The sequence below is a fragment of the Peromyscus leucopus genome, chromosome 23, assembly GCF_004664715.2.
Source record: "Peromyscus leucopus breed LL Stock chromosome 23, UCI_PerLeu_2.1, whole genome shotgun sequence".
In the NCBI taxonomy this organism is placed as follows: domain Eukaryota; kingdom Metazoa; phylum Chordata; class Mammalia; order Rodentia; family Cricetidae; genus Peromyscus; species Peromyscus leucopus.
The window spans coordinates 5,728,773-5,743,054 of record NC_051082.1 but is presented as its reverse complement, the minus strand read 5'-3'; the positions used below and the strand labels follow the sequence as shown (position 1 = coordinate 5,743,054).

The 14,282-nt window shown below is 49.4% G+C and overlaps 1 long non-coding RNA gene across 1 annotated transcript; it reads right to left on the bottom strand.

The window, feature by feature from the left end:
• Positions 1-3,055: 3,055 nt before the first annotated feature.
• On the bottom strand, positions 3,056-14,239 carry LOC114681312. The gene is made up of 3 exons (XR_003732889.2): positions 13,777-14,239; positions 5,047-5,646; positions 3,056-4,586 (listed from the first exon to the last, which is right to left on the bottom strand). It is a non-coding gene; the product is annotated as an uncharacterized LOC114681312 (long non-coding RNA).
• Positions 14,240-14,282: the final 43 nt, after the last annotated feature.

Sequence of the window (14,282 nt, the reverse complement as noted above, 5' to 3'; positions counted from 1 at the left end):
CAGGGTTACTGGGGGATCAACTCAGGTCCTTGGGCTTTTGTGGCAAACGCTTTTACCAAGGGAGCCATTACCCCAGACCAGGACGTCACTTTTGAAGTTATAAAGATGGGCGTAGACATTTGAAAAGCAGAGAAATTTGAGTTGATATCCCGACACTATAACTTGAATCTTTGGATAAATCCTAAAAACAAGAACAAAACACACAAGTGCCTCAGTGTTCCCCTCTGTAAAATGGACTCACCAATCCTTACTGCTCAAAATTGTTAGGACTGTATTCCGTGGGATCGGGATAGGGCCATGCTCAACACAGCACCCTCATCCTCACGGAGACCTCACTACCTCCTGCCCTTGAGCTGGCCCAGTCCAAATGTGGAGCTGCGACGTCCTGGAGATGAGGCAACCTCACTGCACATGTGTCCTGCATGTGGAAAACAGACAGTCATAGTCATGTGACCAGGTGCTCCACAAATCTGCAGGTGCAAGACCTGAGGGACATCCCATTGTCTTTGGGACCTCAGCGGGAACCCCTCGGTGTGTGTGTGTGTGTGGTGTGTGTGTGTGGTGTGTGTGTGTGTGTGTGGTGTGTGTGTATGTGTTATGTATTATATATGTGTGTGTGGTGTGTATGTGTATGTGTGTGTGGTGTGTGTATGTGTGGTGTGTGTTTGTATGTGTTATGTATTATATATGTGTGTGTGGTGTGTGTGTATGTGTGTGTGGTGTGTATATGGTATGTATTATATGTGTGTTATGTATTATATATGTGTTTGTGTGTGTGTGTGTGTGTGTGTGAGAGAGAGAGAGAGAGAGAGAGAGAGAGAGAGAGAGAGAGAGAGAGAGAGAGAGAAGGGAAGAAAATACAATGAGGGAAGAAGCTTATAGAACTTCCAGGAAAGCTTTGTTGACTTCCCCATGTTTTATTTTTATTTTATCTGTTTATTAATTTGTTTTTTTGGAAACAGGGTCTCAAGTAACTCAGGCTGGCTTTAACTCACTATGTAGCCAAGGATGACCTTGAACTTCTCATCCCCCTGTGTCCTCCGGAATGCTGGGGTTATGTGTGTATACCATCATACCTGGTTTAGACTGCCCCTGCATTTGAGAGAGGCATTGCGCGCGGTGCCCTTCCAGGGCCAGAGGAAACCCGACCAAGGAGGGAAACGTGGCAAATGGCCCCCATCAGGCAGCGCGGCAAGCCCTTCACTGGTGTTTGGCATTAAGGAGCCAGTGCTGTGGGCCCAGCTGGGGAGACAGACATTCCCCGGGAAGTGCAGACTGTGTGGAGATGGCAAGGATCTGAGTTTGAACGTGGAGGAGTGTGCAGCAGGGACAGGGAATGCTCAGGCCTTCGAGGCAGAAACAGCAAGGAGGCTGGAGAGCATGGATGCTGGAGGAGCCAGGCTGTGTGAAGGAATCTGGACTTGATCCCAAGAGCAGTGGGGAGCCACTGAAGCTGTGGATGGGAGCTTTATAATCCTGCACTGAGAAATGTTTTCACTTGGCTTTCTGCTTTGAAAAAAAAGTGGATTTTGATTTGTATACTTGCCAGGCTGATTTTTTTTTGGTGTGGTTTTTTTTTTTTTCTTTTTTTTTTTTTTCAGATATAGAAAATAAGAAAGCGATGGCATGCGTGTTTATTTTCAGGGTTAAATGTGCCTAACAGATGCAAATTGCCTCAAGTTTTCTGTGTAGTCTATAAATGGTAATTTCCTTATCTTTCCTCTAAATTCCATTCCATAATTTCTGCTATTTCAGGAGCGTGGAAGACGAGCAAGCCTCCCTGCAGACTGAAGATAAATTCCACTGGAAGGACACGGAGTCGATGTGCCTCGCAATCTGATTGGCTCTAACCATCAAAAGGTGGTTATTTGACTAACTTATTATGCAGATAGCAAGCTTCCTCATGATCACGAAACATACCGTTAGATTTATGGAAATGAAATTTGCGTCTAACTTTTCTTTTTTTTTTTTTTTTTTAAGTTTTTCGAGACAGGGTTTCTCTATGTAGCTTTGGCGCCTTTCTTGGAGCTCACTTGGTAGCCCAGGCTGGCCTCAAACTCACAGAGATCCGCCTGGCTCTGCCTCCCGAGTGCTGGGACTAAAGGCGTGCACCACCACCGCCCGGCACGTCTAACTTTTCAAAATATTGTTTTTAAATCATGGTGTGTGTTGGCGGGGTCTGCGCACATGAGTGCAGGTGCAGGAGGAGCCAGAGGCCCCGGCTCCCTGGAGCTGGAAGTCGCTGGGAGGGGTGCTGGGAACTGAACTCCGATCTTCTGAGAGCTTCCTAACTGAGCCATCCCCTCTAGCCCCAACTTCTCTGGTTTTTGTCTTTTGAAAGACAGGGTCTCAATATGTGGCCCACCCAGGCCCAAACCTTCACGCTTCCTGATTCAGCCTCCCGAGTTTGGGAGTATACCTGTTAGCACACATCCAGCTGCATCCGCCCTGTTGAGGTCCTGTTTTGTTTTTTTGTTTGTTTGTTTGTTTTCTACATTGCTTCCTGTGGGGGGGGGGTTGGGGTGTTGGGCAAGCCTGCGGAGGCCAAAGAACAAGGGGGGGGGGTTGGTTCTCTCCTTCCACCGTGTACTGAACTCAGGTAGTCAGGCTTAGTGGCAAATGCCCTTACCCACCGGGCCACCCCACCAGCCCCCATTCCCCTCTTTGAAAGTATATTTATTTAATACAGAGAAGACCAAACCCGCTCAGCTCACGTCCCTTGCTGCTCACACACGTACACCCCCCCCCCCCAATTTACTGGCCACATGTACTCTCGAATATGGTAGATGGATTTAAATACTGGAATTTATTTTCCGTTAAATCTTGACTCAGGGGCATCAGTTCTAGAGTGTTCTCTTTATAGTTGTTAACATGAATTTTGATGGCACGAAAAAGCTTGTTCTCCGGATTATATTTAGCTCATACAAACTCCACTGCACAATTATGTTGTAAAGAGAAATTAGACTTTCTCTTTACGTTGTTATTATAGCTCTGGGAAAAGGTGAATGCGCAGACGATCTACACAAAGCCTAGCATGCTGTATTATTAATGTTGCTTTTTTTTTTTTTAAGTTTAACATAGTGTAGGGCCTACGACAGGCTGACGCGGTGTGGTCGGTGTAGACAGGGTCTACATGAGAAACAGATGGCGTGCTCAAATTGGATGATTAGAGGAGGGTTTAATCAAGGGACGATTGACGAAGTTTGGGTAGGGTATAAGGGAACTCTAGGATCGGTACAGTGCCCAAGGAGCTAGAAATAGCCTTCCCCAGTCTTAGATGTGAAGTCTCGGAAGAGGTTACAGAGTCCAGAAAGAGAGGGTTCTGGGGACCAGGCTCCTTTGTGTATGTGTGTGTGTGTCGGGGGGTGACCTGCTATAGGAAGACACCGCCAACCTGAGGCACTGTGGGAGGGCAGGAGCTGGGGGAATTCATCTCCTCGTTTTATACCCTTTCTGCCTGCTGCTCCCAAGAGCTGGAGGGTGAGGGAGCAGAGCCCCAGGGTAGAAAGCAGCATGGAGAAGAGCGAGCAGGTGGATCCGATACTATAGGTTTAATCTCCATGTTGAATAAAGGTGATGGGGGGGGCGGGGCACTACGATGGATCCATGGATAGAGCAGTTGCCGCCAAGCCTGAAGACCAGAGTTTGATGGCGGGTGCCCGGGACACATCACGGCGGAAGGAGAGGACCGGCTTTAATACATTGTCCTTTGTCCTACACACACACACACACAGAATTAAAAATAAATCTTTAACAAGGGAAGGCTTGCCTCCTCTCTCAAAGCACATGTTTAGAGTTCTGCATAGTAATAGGACTGCATGGGTCTCAGGATTAGATGTTACATCCCCGGAAAGCAAGGGAGGCCAGGCAAAGCAGGCAGGATGGGAAGCTCGCGAGGGCCAGTGGCAATTACGTCCCTTCCTATGGCTGTGCCCTTTTAGGTAGCAGGGGAACAGTCAATTTTTCAAGCAGAGAAACCAGAAAAGGATTTGCCAGCACCGCTCTGGAAACGGCCTTGCTTTCATGAATGGAATGAATTGTGGTCTTGCATTTTTTTTTTCTTCTTATACATTTATTTATTCCGCAGGGGGAAGCTGTGTGCCTTTGCCTCTGTATGCACATGTGGAGGTCAAGGGACAATTTGCTGAAGTCAGGTTTTGGTTTTTTTTTTTTCCTTCCAGCCTGTGGGTCCCAGGGGTCCAACCCAGGTGGGTCATCAGGCGTCTTGTGTGTCTGGAATCACTCCCCTCTTTGCTGAGGTCCTCTAGGAAGAGGAGGGGACCGGTCTCCTTTAGTGACACGACTCTGACAAACAAATCAATCCGTTCCATTTGCCTCCGTCTCTTGAAAACAAGCAATCCTCCAGCGTTACATAATCGCATCTTCATGGCTCGCTGGCTCGTTCCGTCCTCCTGAGGAATCGGCAGATGGTGCCAACGCGGAGACCCGCGCACACGCACACGCCTCGCCAGCCTCTTGAGAGTGGCTCTCTCACAGTGTCTGTCTCTCCAACGTGGGGTCCCTCGCTGGCATTTCTTTCTCTGCATCGGTCTGCACTTTCTCCTTCCTTGGGCACCGCGGGCTTCCTGATTAATAACCATTCCAAGATTAATTTGAAAACGCCGAAAGCTCGTAAAAAGGGAACAGAAAGCAAAGTGGATAGGGCAGAGAATAATATGTTCGACTCCGCCCCCGCAACACCACCAAAGCCCTCCTCTGTTTTAGCTGGAGACGGCTTCATTCAGCCTGGTCCCGGGGTCCTCTGGATCGTTAAGCTAAAAGGAGGGTAGGAACAGGGTTGCCTGAGCTCAGAGGGTAGAGAGATCTGCCCAGGGGCATCTCAAAGAGTCTCCTGCTGGGCGGCGGTGGTGCACACCTTTAATCCCAGCACTTGGGAGGCAGAGCCAGACGGATCTCTGTGAGTTCGAGGCCAGCCTGGGCTGCACAGCGAGATCCAGGACAGGCACCAAAACTACACGGTGAAATCGTGTCTAAAAAAAAACCTATTGAGAAAAAAAAATTAAAAAGAAAAATAAAGTGTCTTACCAAGCAAGTCACATCCTTGTAGAAGTGGTAGCTCCCTAGATACGGCAATGACTTGGGATCCACCCTTACACCAGTAATGTTAGCATTGCTTTGGAGAACTTAACTCATGACTGCGAGGTGAGAAGCTCCCAGCTCGGCCCAGACGGCGTTCAGACGTTCTTGCGGAAGCACGGTGGTCGGCGCCAGCTCTCAGAAGCAAAGGCGCCCCGCTTCGTGCGTGTTTGAGTACAGAATGCTTCCCTGCCCAGAGGTAAACACACTTTTGAGTTTCTAGGTGCCTCAGCTGATGCTTCGGTCTGTTGAGAGGCTCCAGCCGTAGGAAATTTCAAGCCAGTCTGCTTTTCCATGCCGCGCCGCCCTGGGCTTCTTTGTTACTTTGTTACCGAAGCCGCTTCGTTTCCAACCGTGCAGAACCAGTAGGTCAGTCGGCTGGGTGCAGGGCCAGGCGCCGCTCCAAGAGCCACAGATGGAACCTCCAGGCAATTAAAACACAGAACCCTCCTGCCTGTGGCAAAATCATGGCTGGTCCTTGAAGGTCATCTGTCCTATGCTTGGAGGCCACTCAGGGTCCTGGCTGTGTATACAGAGGAAACGACCTGTCTGAGGGAGAAAAATTAGCGATGTAGGATGGTCCTTTGGATTTGATCCAAAAACCTCTACTGAATCTAAGCACAGGAGACTGATTTTTTTTTCCCCCAGAGCTGAGGACTGAACCCAGGGCCTTGCGCTTGGCTAGGTAAGTACTCTACCACTGAGCTAAATCTCCAAACCCCTGATTTTCTACTATTTTCCTTTAGAGACAGGCTCTCGGGTATCCCAGGCCGGCCTGGAACTTGTCATTTGGTCCAAGATGACCTTGAACCCCTGAGCCTGCTGCCTCTGCCTAATGGATGTTGAAGTTGCAGGCATATGGCCCCACACCCAGATGTATACATTCTGGGGCTGAATCCAGGGCGTTGTGAGTGCTAGGCAATCAGTCTACCTACTCACTGGGCTACATCTCAACCACTAAGACCAGTTACAATTCTCTGTAATTTTTTTTGGACAGGTCTCTCAGGTAGCTCAGGCTGGCTTTGAACTTGTTATATAGCCAAGGATGACCTTGGGCTACTTGATCCCCCTGCCTCCACCTCCCAGTGCTGGCCTTACAGGTGTGTGCTACCGCTCCCACATTGATTTTGATCCTTTTCAGTTAGTCTCTCCCTGAGAGCCGATGAGGTAAACACACCGGTCACCAAGCTAAACAACCCAACTTGGATTCCCAAGACTCACGTGGTGGAGAGACGGACGCCCGAACGCTGGCCTCTGACCCCTATGTGCATTGCCACGGCGCGTGTGCTTGTGTGCAAACATATACGCTAAACAAATGTAATACATTTAAAAATAAATGTTAGGGCTGCAGAGATGGCTCAGCAGTGAAGAGCACTGACTGCTCTTCCAGAGGTCCTGAGTTCAATTCCCAGCAACCACATAACAGCTCGAAACTGTCTGTAACTCCAGTTCCAGGGGATCTGACGCCCTCACACAGACATGCAGGCAGGTAAGACACCAATGAACACAAAATTTTAAAAAAAAATCATATTTAAAAAATTTTTAAAATAGCATAAATATTAGATGAGTACCTATGATACCATTAGGGTTAGTCCTTGTGCTAGGAGTTGAGTGGTAGCCGGAGGGGGAGCCGGACAGTAAAGGGGACCGCTGGGATTAGGGTGTCAGTAGGTCATCTGAACTTGGGTTGCATTTTGTTAAATGCAAACGGCATAGATGTGACGGTGACTTACGTGTCGTCCACAGCTGTCTTACGAGCTTCGCCGCTAGAGCGGTGGGGTATGTGACATCAGCTTTGAAGAATTAAGGAGCTGGGCATGGTGGTGTACATCTGTAATTCCCACCCCTGGGAGGCTAACACGTGAGAATCGTAAGTCTGAGCCTAGCTTGGCCTGTACGTAGCAAGTTCCAGGCCAGCCTGGGCCATACATATAACGTCTCAAAAGGGCTAGGGGGTAGGGAGGCATTGGGGAGTTGTCATTTCCTGAACCAGTCAAGTTTCCAGACAGGGTGAGAATGGTTCTCCTTAGAGAAAAGGATGAGGAATAGTCAAAATATATTAGGAAATGATGGGGATCTTTCCTGAGAGCTGGAGATCAAGTGTACAGAGCTAGGGACCCGACCAGGACCTCAAGCATGCTAGGCAGTCTTTATACCATTGACTACACACACAGCTCAGATGGGCATATAAATAAATAAATAAATAAATAAATAAATAAATAAATAAATAAAAATAGAACCAGCGCCAGCAAGATGGCTCATTGCTTAACGCCAAGTCTGTCGGCCTGAGTTGGATCCCCAGAACCTACACGGTAGAAAGATAGAATCAACACCAACAACTTGACCTCTGACCTCTCCGTGCACGCATGCTGTGTTGTAGCCGGTGTCAGTTCAAACTTTGGGAGTCTGACCCCAAGTTGTTTGTTTTAGGTGTATTTAAACACAGCACGACCTGGCGGAAACCATTCTTGTGATGATTCACTCAAGCCCGAGTGCAAAGCGAAGCATACCTAAATCTCTCTGTGGAACAGAGTAAGCTGAATTCAGATCCGACGTGGCTGCATCGAAACTCTCGGTGAAGCACACGAGACACCTTCCATAAAGGATAGGTTCTGTAGATTGACTGAGGAACACCAAGTTTACGAGAACGGGCCAGAAAGTCCCTGGCCACATAGACGGCACAAAGGTCCCCAGGCTAGAAAGCACAGCTGCTTTAGCCTTCTGGGCAGAAAACAGGTTTTGCATTCCTTCCCTTGAAGGGACCATACTGTGTGCTTAACATTCTGGGTTCCCCTGGTGCATGTCTGAGCACAAAGACCTTCGTGCTCCCTACAATAAATAAATGTAATAAAAGAAAAAGCAATAATCTATATGGGACAGAATTTCCCCCATTTGATAGATTTTTTTTGCTTAAGTATAAAAACAAAAACAGGCTTTTCTCTCCATCCATGTAATAAATGGGTTCTGATGCCACCATTTTGAAAACCATAGTTCATACCCTTAGGCTGTTCCAATAGTTTGTTCTTGTCGGCATTAATTACTTTTGCTCAATCTCTCCTGCTTGTTTGGTGGTTTTTGTTGAATTATTTACGTACAGTGAGGTGCTTGGCTTTAAGTGTGCCATTTGGTTTTGACCCAAATATGCATTCTTATAGCCCACACTCTTTTTCATTTTACTTGAAAAATCTTGAAATCCTCTTAAGTGATGAACATTTATGACCAAAGGCAGATTTTCAGAAGGAATCCTCTATTTAGCACACCGACTGTCCCCTCCGCCTCCCAAGAGAAAATTCTCCTGTGCTCACCAATCAACTCAGAGGACTGAGAGCCCTGAGAATAGTTTGTAATCCCAGATTTCTGAAACCTAACAGAGAGATTTGTGTGATCTGGAAACAAGGGGAGATTACGTGCAGAATTTGATTCTGACAACAGAAAGAAACAAGCGTCGACGAGGGCCAGCGCCAGAGGATTAATCCAGGCACCACTGTGCCACTGCTAGACGGCCTTGCAAGACTCCAGCAGCCACGAGCTGTCTCTGAAGGAGTCTGCTAACTGCCCATCATCCAACAGCCACGTTCCTTGAGAGATGGACCCACGCACACATCGGGAGTGTGGCCCTTCACCCTGCCAAACTCTCCCGTGGGTTCTCTTGAGCCACAGACGCCATGGTCCAGCCCCCTCTGCCCTGTCTCACTGCCCTGGCATGGTGAGACGTCCTTCCAGAACTCCAGGAAGTTCCTCTTTTGCGTACTTCTCACCTGGGGAGTTGTACGGTCAAATGGCAGAGTAACATGTAATGACTTAACCATTGTGATAAAGGCGACACCTAATGGTGCACACAAGGCTTGGTGTGAAAGTACTCAGAAAGCGACCGAGGTAGGTATAACCCAAAGGGTTCATTTAAAACGGCTTCCTACGTGGCCGGCTACCTCACAGTGCCTACATTTCCATTACATCTCACCATTGGTGAGGCAAGCCATTTTAGGTTTCCACATCGACACTTTCCCATCGCTTAATGATATGTCTGTAATCTCCCTAAACCTGAACTAAATTCTTCTCAAAGGTCACGGTACCTGCCGGTCAAACTTTTAAAGATCCATGAAGCTAACTGGTTCATCATTGAAATCCCAGCTCTCAGGAGGCTGAGGCAGAGGGATTGCTACAAGTGTGAGTCCAGCCTGGGCTACACTTCAGGGAATTCTGGATCAACTTGGCCTGCAGTATGAGATACTGTCTCAAAACAAACAAAACAGTGGTTAAGATGGCTGGACAAGCCAGGCGGTGGTGGCACACGCCTTTGATCCCAGCACGCGAGGCAGAGCCAGGCGGATCTCTGTGAGTTCCAGGCCAGCCTGGTCTATGGAGCAAGATCCACGATAGGCACCAAAACAACACAGAGAAACCCTGTCTCAGAAAAAAAAATAAAAAAAAAAGATAGCTAGACAAATCAAGGCTCTTGCCTCCAAGCCTCACAGACTGAATGCAATGGCCTGGACTCACATGGCAGAGGGAGAGACCTCCTTCAGTCTGACCTTTGACCATCACGCATGCTGTGCGCTCCCCTTTATATAAATATGTAAATTGTGGGGCTGGAGAGCTGACTCAGCAGTTTAGCGCACCGGCTACTCTTGCAGAGGACCCAGGTTTGGTTCTCAGCACCCGTGTGGTGGCTCACAACCATCTGTAGCTACAGTTCTAGGGGACCCAGTGCCTCTTCTGAGCTCCACAGGCTCCTGCGTGCATGTGGCGCACGTACATGCACTCAGGCACACAAGCAGTAAATAACTCATTTTTAATGTAATCCATAGTACAAAGTCTATGAAGAAGGGCATGATATTCGCTGGCTGTTGTATTCCCGGCGCCTGGCACACAGTGGGCATGCATTAATGCTTTGTTGTTACCGGGTTCTGCGCATCTCAATGAAAACATTCTATTGGCCTTTTGGGAACCCAAGTCCTGACATTTAGAAGTGTGAACCGGCCTCTAATGGCTGAGTTACCTCTCCAGCCCTTTCCTGACCTTTTGGAATATAATTTCTCCCCTCCCCCCTCCTCACACACACTGCAGAAGGATGACCTATCACACTGGAACCAGCGCTGGGCTTCCTCTTCGTTGATTCTGTTTGGCCTCAGCGTAGCTTGTCTGTGCTTCTTGTCTGCAGTGACGAAGCCTGGCCTGTTCGTCACCACGTGGAAGTCCAGGCCATAGACACCAACGCTTGGGTCGTATGTGATGCTCAGGTGACTGTCTTCCTGGGTCCCCACACCAAAGCGTATTCTTCCCCAAGTCACACTGTGACCCGTGGGCCCCTTCTCTACGGTCCCTCCCTTCCCCCACCCCACTGCTTCGCAGTGTGAGCGCGATCTTCCTGAAGCCAGTGTATCTAGCTTTGGCGAACACAGGGTCTGGCCCTCGATCTGTCTGTGTGGCCCGAGAGCTGTCTGTCTGTCTGGCCCACACAGACACCGAGGCAGAGTTCACCCTGATCTGCCCCGATGGAGACCAGGAGAACCCCCCCCCCCCCCCGCCATTAACTTCTGTTAGATGAACAAATCTAATTGATCTGATCCTCTTGTCTTGTTAGCGGCTTCCCAAAAATAGCTGCATTTTCTTAGAAAAAAAAAAAAAAAAACAAATTAACTCAGCTCTGCTAGCGTCATAGCCCCACATCAGCTTCTTCAAGAATTCGCCATTGCTTGTGAGATGAAGCTCCAACTCTCCAATGTCACATCCCAGGTCTTTCCTGGTCTGGTGCCAAACCACTTCTCCTGGCCTGTGTTACAACCTTTATTCCCTCCTCCTCCTCGGTTGCCAGGCACTTTCCCAAGAGCACTCAGCCCTCGATGCACACTCTTCCCTCTGTATGGAACGACCTTCTCCTGACCCTCTTTATTCAGATGATAGAATTCACTTTCCCTTACACACACACACACACACACACACACACACACATCTCAAATGTCACTTCTTCGGCAGCCTTCTCTACCCCCCCCTCCCTGATGATTCTGTTTCAGGCTTCCAGAGAACCCAGCCTGTAATTCCCTAATTGCCCAGTTCCCATTCTATTACAGTTGGCTTTCTCCTTTCTCTGTTTGTTTTGTTGTGTTTGGGGGTTCTTTTTTTTTTTTTTTTTGCAAGTTCCTGGAGCACAGATTACAGGGAATGGATGTTACATTTTGTTTGTTTTGCTTTGAGTCAGGGATTTGTGTAACCCAGGCTGATCTTGAACTCCTGGTCCTCCAGTGTCAGCAGTCTCCAGAGTGCTGGGATGACAGGCAGGTGCCCCCCTGCCCGGCTGGATCTCACCTCTTCCTTACCACCTCCCCCAACTGTTACCCCAGTTCTGCCATCATCATCGCCCCTCACCTGTGCTTTGAGACATCACCGGCCTGCCGCCGCCTCATTTCCACACTCACCGCCCACAGTGACACCACCCACGGCGATGAGGCTGTGTCGCGGTGAGCCATCCTGTGATCAGAGGCCTCCGAGTATCTGTCCCCTATCTCCCTTCCGTCACGGTCCTGCTCACAGCAGCCCTTCCTGCCTCTTGGCCGTCCTGAACACAAGTTCTCTTCTCCTCAGGACATTTGAATCTCTCCCCTCTGTGAAAACTCTTTTCCCAGAAAGATACATGAATCGCTTTTTTTTTAAACTTCATTTTTGTTTTCTGATCAATACACACACACACACACACACACACACACACACATCCCTGCAGAGATGCCTTTCCTGATAGCTGTCTAAACTGGGGCATAGTGCATGGGCAGGTGCTTGCCCAGCATACGCTAGGCCCAAGTTCTAACCCCTGTGCGGTTTAACAAAGGAACAGGTACTTGTTGAATGGGTGCCTCTTTGTACAGCAGAATGTGTAGCACAACACCTGGTCACATACATCAGTGTTGGATACCCAGCAAATTCACAAATTTTACAAACGCAACGGAGTTCCAGCCCACATCCAGGGTGATCTGAGACGAGAATACAGATGTCTCAGTCGTTTATTCTGTGAGCTTAATTCTGGTTTATTTCATTTGCTTTAATAATCGCGAGATGACCGGGTTCTTAGGGTTTTCCAAACAAGTGGCCGACGGGTCTTTCTCGGGAGTGGTTAGGTTTCGGAAAGGTTAGTCCACAGCACAGCAGGGCTTTCGTCGGCCCTTTGCTGCTGACCGGCTGCTGAGGGGTTCCATTCTTCATCTTCTGAGGTCTGCATTGTGTGTACATCGTACACAGTCCTCCAAACACTGGGTATTCTCAGGTCTGGAGCAGGTTAGATGCTGCCCAAGGGTGGGCCCTTTAGGCCCTGCATTTCCCAACAGATGTTCCAAGAGTCTTTAGGGTTGCATTCCTTCTTGTCTCCCCTCTCCCCTCACCCCTACCCCACTCCTCCATATTGGTTGTTAAGAACCTGAGTCATGCCCGCCAGATGGTGGTGATGCACACTTCTAATCCCAGCACTCCAGGAGGCAGAGGCAAGTGGATCTCTGTGAGTTCCAGGCCAGCCAGGGCTGTTACACAGAGAAACCCTGTCTCGGAAAACAACAACAAAAACAAAAAAACCAAACAAAAGAACCTGAGCCACTTTGATAAGGGAAGTCTATTCCTCATACTAAGTGAACTGGGAACAAACTGTAAAAATTTTCCTTGTTCAATTGGTTCTGTGCAATTGCTTTTCCTGGGCCATCCTGGTTTTGTTTGTCCATTTGCTTGCTCTGTGTTTTGTTTATTTGCTTGCCTGCCTGTTTTGAGACAGGGACTCACTATGTAGCCCTGGCTGGCCTGTAACTCACTATGTAGACCAGGATAGCCTCATAGAGATCTACCTGCCGCTGTCTTCTGGGTGTTGGGATTAAAGGTGTATGCCACCATGCCTCCTCCTCTTCCTCCTCCTCCTGGTAGGGCCTCATGTAGCCCAGGCTGGCCTGGAAATCTTTACGAAGCCAGGACTAGCCTCTTCTCAGTCTTGAACATCGAATCCTCCTGTTTGCATCTCCCAAGGCATTACGGGCATGTGCCACCACACTCAGCCTTTCCCCCCAAGGGTAGGAGCCCAAGTTGGCCTCAGGTTCACAGCAATCCTCCTGCCTCAGCCTGCTCAGTGCTAAGATGACAGGAATGTACCACCAGATCCATTTCTCTTTCTCGCATTCGCATACACGAAAGTACACCATGCAGAAAAGAGGGACCTCCTCAAAGCCTGTGTAATATTGGGAGTCTGCCCATCTATGGCAACGAGGCTAAGCAGTGAGTGGGTTGTAGGGATAAAGCAGGGACCGAGTCTAGAACAGGGAGAAGTCCCCACCTCCAGATCTCAGCTCTCCCACTACTAAACACCGGTGGACAATGGGCCTCAGGAGATGTAGAAGGAAGAGAGCCCGCTCACCGCGTGTGTGCCCTGTCCAAGCACCTGGTCCGGCCTTTCGTGTATACCGTGTCTTCTGGTTGCACCAAGAAATCAGTTTGGAAGAATTTGCATTTCACAGAAGAGGGGAAACAGGCTCGGGGAAGTTGATGACACTTGCCCAAGCTACCCAGATGGCAAACTGCAGAGCTGGGATTTGAGACTGAATCCAGCCCAGCGTGACTTCCTGGCTGCCTACCAAGGGCAGGAGTCTCCCAACAGCTAGAAGGGCTGGGGGTGGGTAGGTGGGTGGAAACACAGACGCAGCAAATGGGTCCTACCTGGAACTTGATCGCCACCAGGCACTTCCGGGACAGGTAAACGGCAGCCAGATGCCACCTGGCTCTTCTTCTGTTGTGACAACTGTGAATTCTGTGGCTGACTTGCCGGGGCGGTGATCGTCCCACCGCGCTCGGTGGAGGGTGGATGGAAAGATGCATAGATGCATTCCTTCTAGCATTTGCCCTTCCAGGTCATCTGACTCCTGTGTGTGGGGGTGGTGTCACAGAGTGCCCGCATCCCGACTGAGTCTCTAGTGTCCTGCACCCCTTTGGTCCTAGAGCCAAAGTTGTTCCCTCTGAAGAGTGCATGCACCCTTGCTTGCGTTTGGGGGCGACGGGCTGACCCCGGGCACGGTGGGATCCTGCACACATGAAGATAAGGGGCTCCGCCAGTCCTTTTGGGGAGGTTCGCCTGCCCCTTCCCTAGCGCTCCTGTTTGGTGCCGCAGCGCCCCCTTGGCCACCAGAGGCACCCGGAAGCGGGACTCCCCGAGCGCGGGGCGGGGC